We start from the raw sequence: 11,782 nt of genomic DNA on the forward strand, positions 1-11,782 counted from the left end.
TCGGGGAGACATAATTCAACCCACTTCACTATATAATTCATTATATAATCCAGTGTGTAATAATTTATTTCACTCATTACTAGCAGCATATGGGAAAATTAAAATTGCAAAGCAGTTTTATTTTCATTAATGATCCAAGAGTTCTGCGTGCAACTCTCTACCCTATACCAAAATCATTGACTACTCTGAACAAAACAAAAGGAATCCTCTCCTGTAGCACAGGGTGGAGAGACCCTAGGCCAACATCGAATAAAATCTGGAAAAGGGCAGAGAACAGATTCATGAGTCCTAAGAATATTATCGTTGTGTATTAACTTACAGATGAATCAATGTATTAATTTAAGGATGAAAAATGCAGATAAGAATATCCTGTAGTGAGTGAATGTTCATTTTTAGCATTAAGAAATATGGCAGTGCACATAAAAATTAAGCAAAACAAATGAGTTACTCAACACTTTTAGTAGAATTAGGATGGAGTCTTTGAAAAATAGGGTATGAAATGGCTCATCTTCTTTTTGGGTGGGATGTTTTAATATAAAGTCTGGTTTTTCTGAGATTTTGAGATTTAGTAGAATTGCTGGGAGCACAATCCAAGAAAATATAATAAGATCTGTCCTAATCCACACTGAATTCCTATATATAACTAATTTCTCTGTAATTTTTACACAAAATGTTTTTAGAAATTAAAAACTTTCTGTAAAACAGCGTTCTGCAAATTGAACCACATCTGCCCCCAGATCTACACTGTTTGAGATGAAATGCTATATGATGACGCTATCATCATGGGGCGGGGGGGGGGGGGGCACGTGAGATAAGGAGAGGGAAAACCTGTGTTATCCCAGGGGATCTCCCCAATGGCTTTGCTGCTCTGGCCTTGATCCCATGATCTATCACACACTCCCCACTTTCTCTACCCAGTCCAGGCCCCGTGTCCACGGCAGTGGACCTCACTCTGTGGAACCATTTCTGCAAAATCGTAATCAGCTCTTTGAACCCAGCCTCCTGGTTTTGAAAAGTGCTGCTGGGGAAAAAGACACCACACAACCCTAGAGATGGATGGAGCTCAACAAGTTCAGTTTCCTCCCTCATCTGGAACTTCCAGGTTGACCCGGGAGGTCTGTGAATGATCCTGGCCGGGGTGCTCACTTGCTCAATGCCCATGCAGACTGGAGGAATCCCTTCCTGCAACACAGACCCGCACAAGGATTCATCCCCAGGTTCACAGGATCTCTTCTCTAATTCAGGTGATACTAAATAGTCTGAGGTGTCTTTATAACCTACATTCAGTGATTTCAATATTTATACTCCATTTGGGGGGAGCACTAGTAAAAACTGCAGAGGAACAGAGCTGGCGAATTCTGTCATCAATGTCATACAATAAACTGACAATTCCCTTTACGTGGCTGTGGCAAACTGCATGTTAAAATGGACCTCCTTCGAAAAGCATCGAAGTGCCAAGCTATAGTTTAAAAGTATCTGTTTACTGATGTTTAAAGCTGGCCTGTGCTTGCTTTGGCAGCACATACACTAAAACTGGACCGATACAGAGATTAGCCTGGGCCTGTTCAAGGATGACCCACAAATTTATGAAGCATTGCATATTTTTTAACTGGAATTTAGATTAAAAAAAAGAAAAAAAATTTCTTATAAGAGTAAAAGCAGGAGGGAGAGAGGGAGAGAGGGAGAGAGAGAGAAAAAAAGAAAGAAAGAGAGAAGAAAGGAAAGAAAGATGGCTTTAGACTTCCAGTTTGTTTTAGGGCCTTACTGTTGTTTGTCTTTATAAACAGTGACATGTGCAAGAGAGTAAATGCCACAGAGCTGTTTAAACACACTCTCTGGGCTCCTTTACCTTTCTGACGGGCAACAGGGAAAATTACTTTCTATTGCTAGCAGTTGAGATTTCACGGTTGCCCCCCCATAAACCATTAATAATTTTTTTTGTTAGATCGCATAATTTATAGTATCAGTTGTGAATGCATAATGTAATACTGTATACTGAAGGGTAGTCTTTCTTCAAATAGGTTACTGAAAATGAAATAAATACCTAGATTAAATTTCCATACTAGGGAGAGAGAAATGAAATAATTTGCTGAGTTGCAAAAATACGTAATAGACATTGTGGAGGTAATCTAACTTCTAAAAAATTACCTCATTGTTCTAGTCACGTCAGATGGTTTCATTCTGAAAGCAATCCCTAAGAAAAATGTCGCGATAATTGTTAAACAAAAGTATTTTTCAAGAAAATGAGTTGAAAATAATCTCTCTCTAAATATTAATAAAATGAGGACAAATTAGCTTATAACTTACAGAGTAATACAAAAAAGTGACTATTTTCGCGTCGGCTCCTGTGAAAGAAGGGGCCACAGAATCTTTAAAGACCAATTAACAGTTGGAAAAATTTTGCTTATCTTTATATTTAACCCTAACCTTTATTCTAAGAAAAAAATTACCAGAGGATTACTTCTATTTCTAGAAATTTGTTGGTATTTCTAGAGATCTGCAGATTTTCTGTGGTTGTAAGAAATACAATTCATGCTTCTTATTGAGAGGCATCTACTAAAATGACTACCTGTTTTTTTCAAACAACCATCTGCTCCTTTCTTGTGCCTACTATAAATCAACATTATATAGTGTTTTTCTTTTGCTATGATTATATTTTTCATGGATCCAAACCCCTTGCTTTGCTAAGCTGTTGTCTTCCCAAGAAACTATCAAACTTCAGCTGTGGGATTGGTACTAGACCCCCTGGGAATCCCAAATAGAATTTTAATTTTCTCTGGGCATTGGGCACCATTTGTTGTTTATTCCTCCAAACTGGTTTTATTTTAATTACAGTAACAGGATTATGTTCATCACGACATGTGTTATCTTCTTTAGTGGAACCTTACTTTTTCCCCTTTAGAAAGGAAGGAAGACCGGAGTAAAGGAAAGACATGAGAAGATTAATTCAAGGATAGAGAGTGGTGAAATTCAAGGTTGGGTTAATGACTTTGATGCTTTTAAAATAAGGACACATCAAACACGTAGGGGAATCTGATTTGTAAAAGTAACAAGTTTTGATGATATATATAAATGAACTCCATAAAATTTTTCTTTTTAGAGCCACTTATGATCTTTTGAGGCTGTTTTCGATACACATATATTTCTACTTGTACTTTCCACACAATAAATGTTTTAATACCTGTTTGGTTAGGAGATGCTCTTAAACATACAGAACAATTTTGCCTAGATTGTTTATTTAATGTGACTTGTAAAAACTGTAAATCATAAATTATTTGGTGGCTTAACATTTTCCCCTTTTCTGAAGTACTAGTAAATAACACTAACATCATAATAATAATTAATGCCCTTTAAGATGGAACTCTAGGGGAAAAAATTAAATGCTGAATTTATCTAACTTTTTCACTCTCTTCCTAAACGTCAGGTTGATTTACAAAAGCTTAGTAATTTTGTTGATGTCTGTCCATGTCTATAAATTCACTCCATTTCTAAATTTAGAGATTCTTTGCTAGCATGATTAAAATATTTCCTAATTTGTTCTCCTCATCTTCTTTGGGTTGTGCACAAAATAAAAGGGCTACAAACTCAAGCCAGAGAACTCATACGGAACCTTGATAAGCTTCGTAATGCTAATGTTGTTTTGATAGAGAAAACCACAAGTAATGCAAACAACAACCTCCACTCCCCAGTACAGGTGTGTAATAAGCGCATATAATTAAGCCAAAGATACATAATGGTTTGTTGTTGGATACGCATTTACAACAGCTGACTACGCTCTTAATGTGTGGTTCATGAGTTAGGTAATTTTCTTATGTCTCCTCTTCTTGAACAGAATATTCCTCATGGACTCATATACAAAATGAGTCTGTGCCTTTTATGCAGTAGATTCCCACTGCTGCCTGTAATTTAGCGTCTTTGCCATATCAGCATTACCTAAAGATGATTAAAAAGAGCATGTAAATTCACAAACAAGTCATTTTATTCTTCAACTTAAATAATTTAGAAATGCCCCCCAAAAGGAAAGTTATCAAAATGTAAGCCTTTCGACATGGTTTCCATCTTAGTGAAATATATCAAGCGTGCATTTAATCACTGTTATGCATAAAATATGGTTTATGGCTCTGCTCTATATATCACATAAACTTCTTTGTATATTATGAATCTGAGTCCTTTAAAGGGCATAACGCAAATATGAAACACTAGTAAGGGTTTTTAAAAATCAGTACAGATACAAGCCACAGTGCATAAACTACTTGCAGTTACTTTTAATTCTATACTGCCATTGAGGTTTTTTGTAATGCAAAACACGTCCACATATATATGCATATAGTCCTGGGGTTTTGAATCGGGGAGACTAAAAATAAGAATGATGATCCTATACTAATAGTGCGTGAATTTCTTAATTTTAAACACTTTTAATCCTTTTTTTCCTTTCCACTAGGATCCCATAAAACATGATACTGTAAAGAAACGTTATCCAGGCACCACCAAGGTGAGGCTTACTGCTTCGTACCGGAAATGGTCAAAAGAGTCTATCTACCGAGATTGACCACGTGGAAGAAAATAGATAATGTAAATTTGTTTTTTATTTTAAAAAAGGTGATATCTTACACATATACTGAACTATAGTGTGTGGTAAAAATGGTCAGGATAATATCGGAGCTCAATAGCATTTCCCCATAAATTACTGTGTAGGTTCCATTAATCATTGTATTCAAGTGCTATGCATCACCTGCTTAATTCAGTTGGTTCTGATTTGCACACATTTCCAAGAATGAAAAAAAAAACCAGAAAAGTTTTACTTTCCACATTAGCTATACAGCTCATCCTCTTCCAGTCGAATCTCAGGACAGGAAGTAAATAATCAACCTGATTCCTTTGGTTGACTTTTAAAGCCCTGCTTGCAATTAATTTTAGCCAAAAACTTTAATTTAATTGAGTCTTATGCATGAACTATAAGGAATGGAATTCAGTCCCAACTTAGAGTTATTCTCTTGTTATTTTGGTTCCTCACAAAATAAGCTAGTAATTTCCCCCTCTTCTTGAGTATGTGTATGTGTGACTGTGTCCTGAGTGTGACTGCTTATGTGTATGCGTGTGTGTGTGTGTGTGTGTGTGTGTGTGTGTGTGTAGGGGGCATTATGTCCTCATCCTATATATGTGGTTAATATAAGAAGCATGGGGGTGCCTGGGTGACTCAGTAGTTAAGCATCTGCCTTCGGCTCAGGGCGTGATCCCAGGGTCCTGGGATCGAGTCCCACATCAGGCTCCCTGCTCCGCTGGGAGCCTGCCTCTTCCTCTCCCACTCCCCCTGCTTGTGTTCCCTCTCTTGCTGGCTGTCTCTCTCCCTGTCAAATAAATAAATAAAACCTTTAAAAAACATATATATAAGAAGCATGGAGCATTAAGTTTCTTTTTCAAAAACAGAAATCACCAAAAGGGAGCTCCCATACCTTTCCATCACCATGGAAAAACCTGCCTCTGTTTCTAGCCTCTCTCTTCCTCTCACTTCCAAACACCATTGAGTTCAGATGTGCTCTGGTTCCCCTTTTCCCCTTCTCATGCTCTCAGAGTCTGGTTACTCCTTACTGTCAGAGTCTCGTTCACTGTCTCTCCCGAAACTGTGTTTTTAATCTCTCTCACTAAAGGACTCTTTCCATCAGCACTCGAGCATATTCTCATTTTGGTCAGATGAGAAAAATCCACCCAACTTTAAAGCTCTCTCCGTTTCCCCTTGTATTTTTTTTCCCTCTCAGTCCTCTCAGTGTTTTCCATACAAAATGCTTCTACTTCTTCACCAATCAGTAACTTAGCAGCTAACTCTTTGAACTTCAGCCCTACCTTGCCACCACACTGCTTTTGTAAGTAAGCTTCTTTCTCATTCTCCCAAGCCTATTTTGTGTGCAATTTTCTTTATTATGTGGAAAATTCCAAGAATGAGCAAGGTATCTGATACTGGACTATTTCAACTCTAACTGTATTCTGCAAAATCCAGGCTAAGAAACAACCACTGACAGGGAAAGACTAATAACCATATGATTTCATTCATATATGGAATTTAAGAAACAAAACAAATGAGCAAAGGGGGGAGAAAGAGAGAGAGAGAGAAACCAAGAAACAGACTCTAAACTCTAGAGAACAAACTGATTGTTATGGGGTGGGGGGAGGTGGATGGGCAACTGGTGAAATAGGTGATGGGGATTTAGGACGGCACTTGTGATGAGCACTGGGTGTTGTCAGAAGTGATGAATCACTATACTGTACACCTGAAACTCATATTCACTGTATGTTAACTAACTGGAATTTAAGTAGAAACTTTAAAAAACATGACGACTGAAAGTTAGGGCGATACATGTAAACGTTGCTAAGCAACAAGAAGTTCACAGACACAAAGTTTCGTTCTTGGCGGAGAGGACTCTTCGTTTTGTCATTCTTGAAGGATCGGGTGGGTGGGAACTTTCTCAAAGTTTCTAACAGATGCCAAGAATGCAGATTTCACTTCAGATTAAAATCAGTAAGCATAAATACTGATATAAAATGAAGATTGATACCAAAATAAAAGTATTTCTATTACAAACTCGTTGTACGAAGACCAGAAAATACAGATTCAGGAAAAAAAGTTAACATGATTTGTCTTTCAGCCATTCATCACTATGGTTAACTATGTTTTACTTTGAAACCTATGGTTATAAGCTTTAGTTATGTGCAAATGCAAATATAAAAAAATTTTAATGGCATTGTATGTTGCAAATGTTTTATACCTTGCTTATTGCGTGGATAACTAATATATTTGAAATATTCTTCTATGTTAAAGATCCATTTTTTCTTTTTTATAACTTTTATTATGTTGCTAATATATTTTAAAATGGAATAATATTGTCAGTAGAAAAGTACAGATCATCAGGTTTAACAAGTGTCTATATTTTGTTATACTAGCTTTAGATTGCTTCAGAACAACATGTTACAGATATGGATGAAGGCTCTTATTTAACTTTCCCTGATCTTTTTAACCTCCCTTACTTCCTTGAAGTGTAGATTTTCCATTCATATTTTAATTCTTTTACTATATACGTACGTGTCTATAAAATATATAGTGCAGCTTTCTGTTTTTATTTTATTTTATTTTATTTTAAGATTTTATTTATTTATTCGACAGAGGGAGACAGCCAGCGAGAGAGGGAACACAAGCAGGGGGAGTGGGAGAGGAAGAAGCAGGCTCATAGCGGAAGAGCCTGATGTGGGACTCGATCCCGTAACACCGGGATCACGCCCTGAGCCGAAGGCAGACGATCAACCGCTGTGCCACCCAGGCGCCCCAGCTTTCTGTTTTTAAATGTACACAACTGATTCTAGGTTTATGTACCTTTTTATATCTCTTGCTTTTCTTGTTAATCATGGTTTTTGTTTTAAGAGACAGAGGATAAGGGGTAGGGTAGAGGAAGAGAGAGAGAATCTTAAGTAGGTTCCAAGCTGAACACTGGAGCCTGATGGAAGGCTCGATCTCATGACCCTGAGATCATGACCTGAGCAGAAATCAAGAGTCAAACACTTAACCAGCTGAGCTACCCCGGCACCCCATTAATGATGTTTTTGATACCTGTGTTAATATATGAAGATCTCACTCATTTTAACTGACTTATAGATTTTAACTATGTGAATAATAGATATGTTTCTACAACTCATTTTAATTGACCGCAGAGCATAATAAATTTTAGTGTACCACATTTACTTAAACCATTCCACTATTGTTTAGATTTTACACAAACTTGTGTAATACTACATAAATCTTGTAAGAATATTCTTGTATACATACCTTTGGTTATACCTTCCACTGCTTTCTTGCTGGGCCAAAAGTTATACCTATCTTATATTTTTCTCTCTATATTTCCAAATTTTATATAAATACATATATATAAAAATTTATATATCCATTTTTACACCTTTACAACAATGAATAAGAATGCATTTTCTTTTCCAGTTTGATGTATGACAAATAGATTTACTATTTCAATTTTCATTTACTTGATTATTAAAATATAACTTCTATCTTTCTTATTAGTCACTTGTATTTCTTTTGTGACTTCTTTGGGTATGTTCTTTGTCCATTTTACTATGGTGTGCTGATCTGTTTCTCCCCATATACTAAGTTTATACTTATAATCCAACTCTTGGCCCTTCTAACTATATACCATAAAGAGTTTAGAAATTCTACGAAGTAAAATCTGTCCCCCCCCCCCATCTTTTCTGCCCTGGACATTCCATTTTAAAAGCTGTTTCCTCACACCTTAAAAACTCTAATTTTTACACAAAATGTTTATCTCTTACCATAATGTCGACATTTGATGACTTCTAGTTCATTACACCTGAGGCCAATATAAACACACACTGTCCTCGGCTTTGTACTTGTTGGGTAATACAGATAGGATCCAGGTCAAGGTTAACTATTGAGGAAGGTAGGAGTTCCCTCATCACTTTTTCACAGCTTACTAATTATTTGTGAAGACTCTGAAGATACGAACCTAGTATTTAACCTTCTGTCAGGGGAGCAACTATTGAGGGCCAAGGAAACTTAAGCTACCAGGAGGTCTTGAGCACAGGGTCTTCTTGACCCCTTTACTCTCATTCTGTACATGCCTTCGGACTGAGAAATTTAAATAATAATCATTTCAGTAATGTAATATTTTGACATAGATAGCTTTCATGTTAGAGGACCAATTTCATGGCCTTTTTTCCTGTCTTTCTATGAGAGAGATTCAGACATAAACATTACACTTTTCCCTCAGCCCAATTACTGCCTCATAATTTTTCAGACAAATCAGCTTATGCCTGTATATAAACCTGCCCGTTGCTGAGAACTTTCAGTGTACTGAGAAACAGAAAAAAATTTTCAGAGGGTAAAAGTGCCCTTGTGAACATCAGTGTCCTCGCTACTTGTTTGAAAAAATTTATTAGAAAATGATGGGGTTTGGGTTTTAGTTGATCTTAAAAGTTTTATCAGATATAGAGGAGCCTGGGAAGATGGCAGAATAGGAGGACCCTAAGCTCACCTCGTCCTGCAGATACAACTAGATAACATTCACATCAGTGTCCATAACCTAGAAAACAATCCAAAGACTGGCAGAACAAACTCCACAACAAAAGGTACAGAAGAAGCCACTTGGAAGAGGGAGGAAGGGTGGAGACAGTGGGGAATGAAACAGACCACGGCCACCCATGGGGGCTGGTGGAGCCAGAGTCATGGAGAGGGGAGAGAAACAGACTATCACACTGGGGAGCCCATGGGGGAAGATGAATGCCCTCAACATTTGGCTATGAAAGAAAGAGGGGCCAAATTTCCCAAGTTCTTAAAACCAGCGGGACTTAAAGCCTGAAACTTGAAAAATCAGCAGGATTGGCTCTGGAGGAGCCTGGAGGGCACAGGAGGCTGAGTCCCCACCCTTAAAGAGATACCATGACAAACAGCCGGTGGTGATACGCAGAGAAGCCACAGTTTGAGAACGGCCTGGGGCATATGGGAGGGAGTATAGTTTACTCATTTTGGAGCATATCCCACCAGGACAGGGATCATGGAGGAACTTTCCTATGAACAAAGGAGCTGGCATGAGCCATCTCCCTCCCCCACCCCTCAGCATAAACATGGCTACCTGCAGGAACCAGCCCAGTGAGGGAGGGAGAGCATTCACCACCTAACTTTGACACCAAGCCCTGCCCCCACACTTTGGCAGAACCACTCACCCCAGTCACATTTACCTCAGTCCTGGCCCTGCAGTTCCCCTTCCCCAAAAAACCAGTGCAAACCTTGCCAACACCACCTCTCCCAACCTGAGTGCTTTGCAGGGTTTTGGTCCCTGTGGCAGTGGTAGCAGTGGTGGTGAGCCATGTAGAAGCATGAGGTGTACCTTGTTAAAAATGTGCACCCTACTCTGGCTGGGGACCAAACACTTCCCACAACAGGCAAAGAGAGCCTCTGCAGATGACTATACTAAAGGAAAAAGCCAGAACACATTGGCAGGGCACACACAACCCACATAGGAGATACTACCTAAAGCTCCAGGTTCTGGGGAACAGGGAACACTGCACTGCAGGTCATTAAAGGGTCTCTTCTTTTTTTTTTTTTTTTTTTTTTTAAAGATTTATTTATTTATTTATTTGACAGAGATAGAGACAGCCAGTGAGAGAGGGAACACAAGCAGGGGGAGTGGGAGAGGAAGAAGCAGGCTCATAGAGGAGGAGCCTGACGTGGGGCTCGAACCCGGAACGCCGGGATCACGCCCTGAGCCGAAGGCAGACGCTTTAACCGCTGTGCCACCCAGGCGCCCCCTTTTTTTTTTTTTTTTTTTTTTTAAAGAAGGGTCTCTTCTTCTTAAGGCCATTACTTTCAAGAGCAGGAGACAGAGCTGACTTTTCTAACACACAGAAACAGACACAAAATTAGACAAAATGAGGAGACAGAGGATTATGCCCTAAATGAAAGAACAGGACAAAACCACAGCAAGAGATTGAAGTAAAACAAATAGAATATGCCTGATAGAGAATTTAAAGTAATGATCAGGGGTGCCTGGGTGGCTCAGTGGGTTAATCAGATGACTTCTGATTTCTGCTCAGGTCATGATTTCAGGGTCATGAAGTTGAGCCCTGTGTCAGGCCCCATGCTTAGCACAGACTCTGCTTGGGATTCTTTCTCTCCCTCTCCCCTTACCCCTCCCCCAGCTTGTGCTCAATCTCTCTAAATAAATACATAAAATCTCTAAAGTAATGATCATAAAGATATTCATTGGACTTGAGAAAAGAGAGAGGATATCAGTGAGATCTTAACAAAAAGACAAAAAAGAACCAATCAGAGGTGAAGAACACAATAAATGAAATTAAAAATATACTAGATGGAATAAATAACAGGTTAGAGGAAGCTGAGGAACAAATTAGTGATCTGGAAGAGTAATGGAAAGTAATCAAGCTGAGCAGGTGAGAGGAAAAAAATCATACAAAATGACAATAGACTTAGGGAATTCAGTGACTCCATCAAGTATAATAACATTCACATTATAAGGATCCTGGAAGGAAAAGAAAGAGAAAAGTGAGCAGAAAATGTATTTGAAGAAATAATTGCTGAAAAATTCCTGAATCTGAGGAAGGAAGCAGATAGCCAGATCCAGGAGGCACAGAGATTGTCCAACAAAATCAAGGAGGTCCACACCAAGACACATAATAATTAAAATGGCAAAAAGTAGTGACAAAGAGAGAATTTTCAAGATTGATTGATCGATTGATTTCAGAAAGAGAGAGCGCACAGAGGGAGGAGCACATGGAGAGAATCCTGAGCAGACTCTGCGCTGAGCACAGAGCCTGATGTGGGACTCAATCTCATGACCATGAGACATGTCCTGAGCCAAAATCAAGAGTTGGATGCATGGGGCGCCTGGGTGGCGCAGTTGTTAAGCGTCTGCCTTCGGTTCAGGGTGTGATCCCAGCGTTCTGCGATCGAGCCCCACATCAGGCTTCTCCGCTAGGAGCCTGCTTCTTCCTCTCCCACTCCCCCTGCTTGTGTTCCCTCTCTCGCTGGCTATCTCTGTCAAATAAATAAATAAAAATCTTAAAAAAAAAAAAAGAAAAAGAGTTGGATGCTTAACCAATGGAGCCACACAGGTGCCCCTGTGAAGAGAGAATTTTAAAAGCAACAAGTGAAAAGAAGACAGTTACATGTAAGCAAAAATAAATAAATAAACCCCATAAGGCTATCAGCTGATTTTTCAGCAGAAACTTTGCAAGCCAGAAGAAAGTGGCA

At 38.7% G+C, this 11,782-nt stretch overlaps 1 non-coding gene across 1 annotated transcript; it reads left to right on the forward strand.

Moving 5' to 3' along the window:
• The first annotated feature begins 1,503 nt into the window (after positions 1-1,503).
• LOC123789742 (U6 spliceosomal RNA) lies at positions 1,504-1,606 on the forward strand. Its single transcript, XR_006778900.2, has one exon. It is a non-coding gene; the product is annotated as a U6 spliceosomal RNA (small nuclear RNA).
• The last annotated feature ends 10,176 nt before the right edge of the window (positions 1,607-11,782 follow it).

This window comes from Ursus americanus, chromosome 3, assembly GCF_024610735.1.
Source record: "Ursus americanus isolate L20-20 chromosome 3, mUrsAme1.1.p, whole genome shotgun sequence".
NCBI classification, from domain to species: domain Eukaryota; kingdom Metazoa; phylum Chordata; class Mammalia; order Carnivora; family Ursidae; genus Ursus; species Ursus americanus.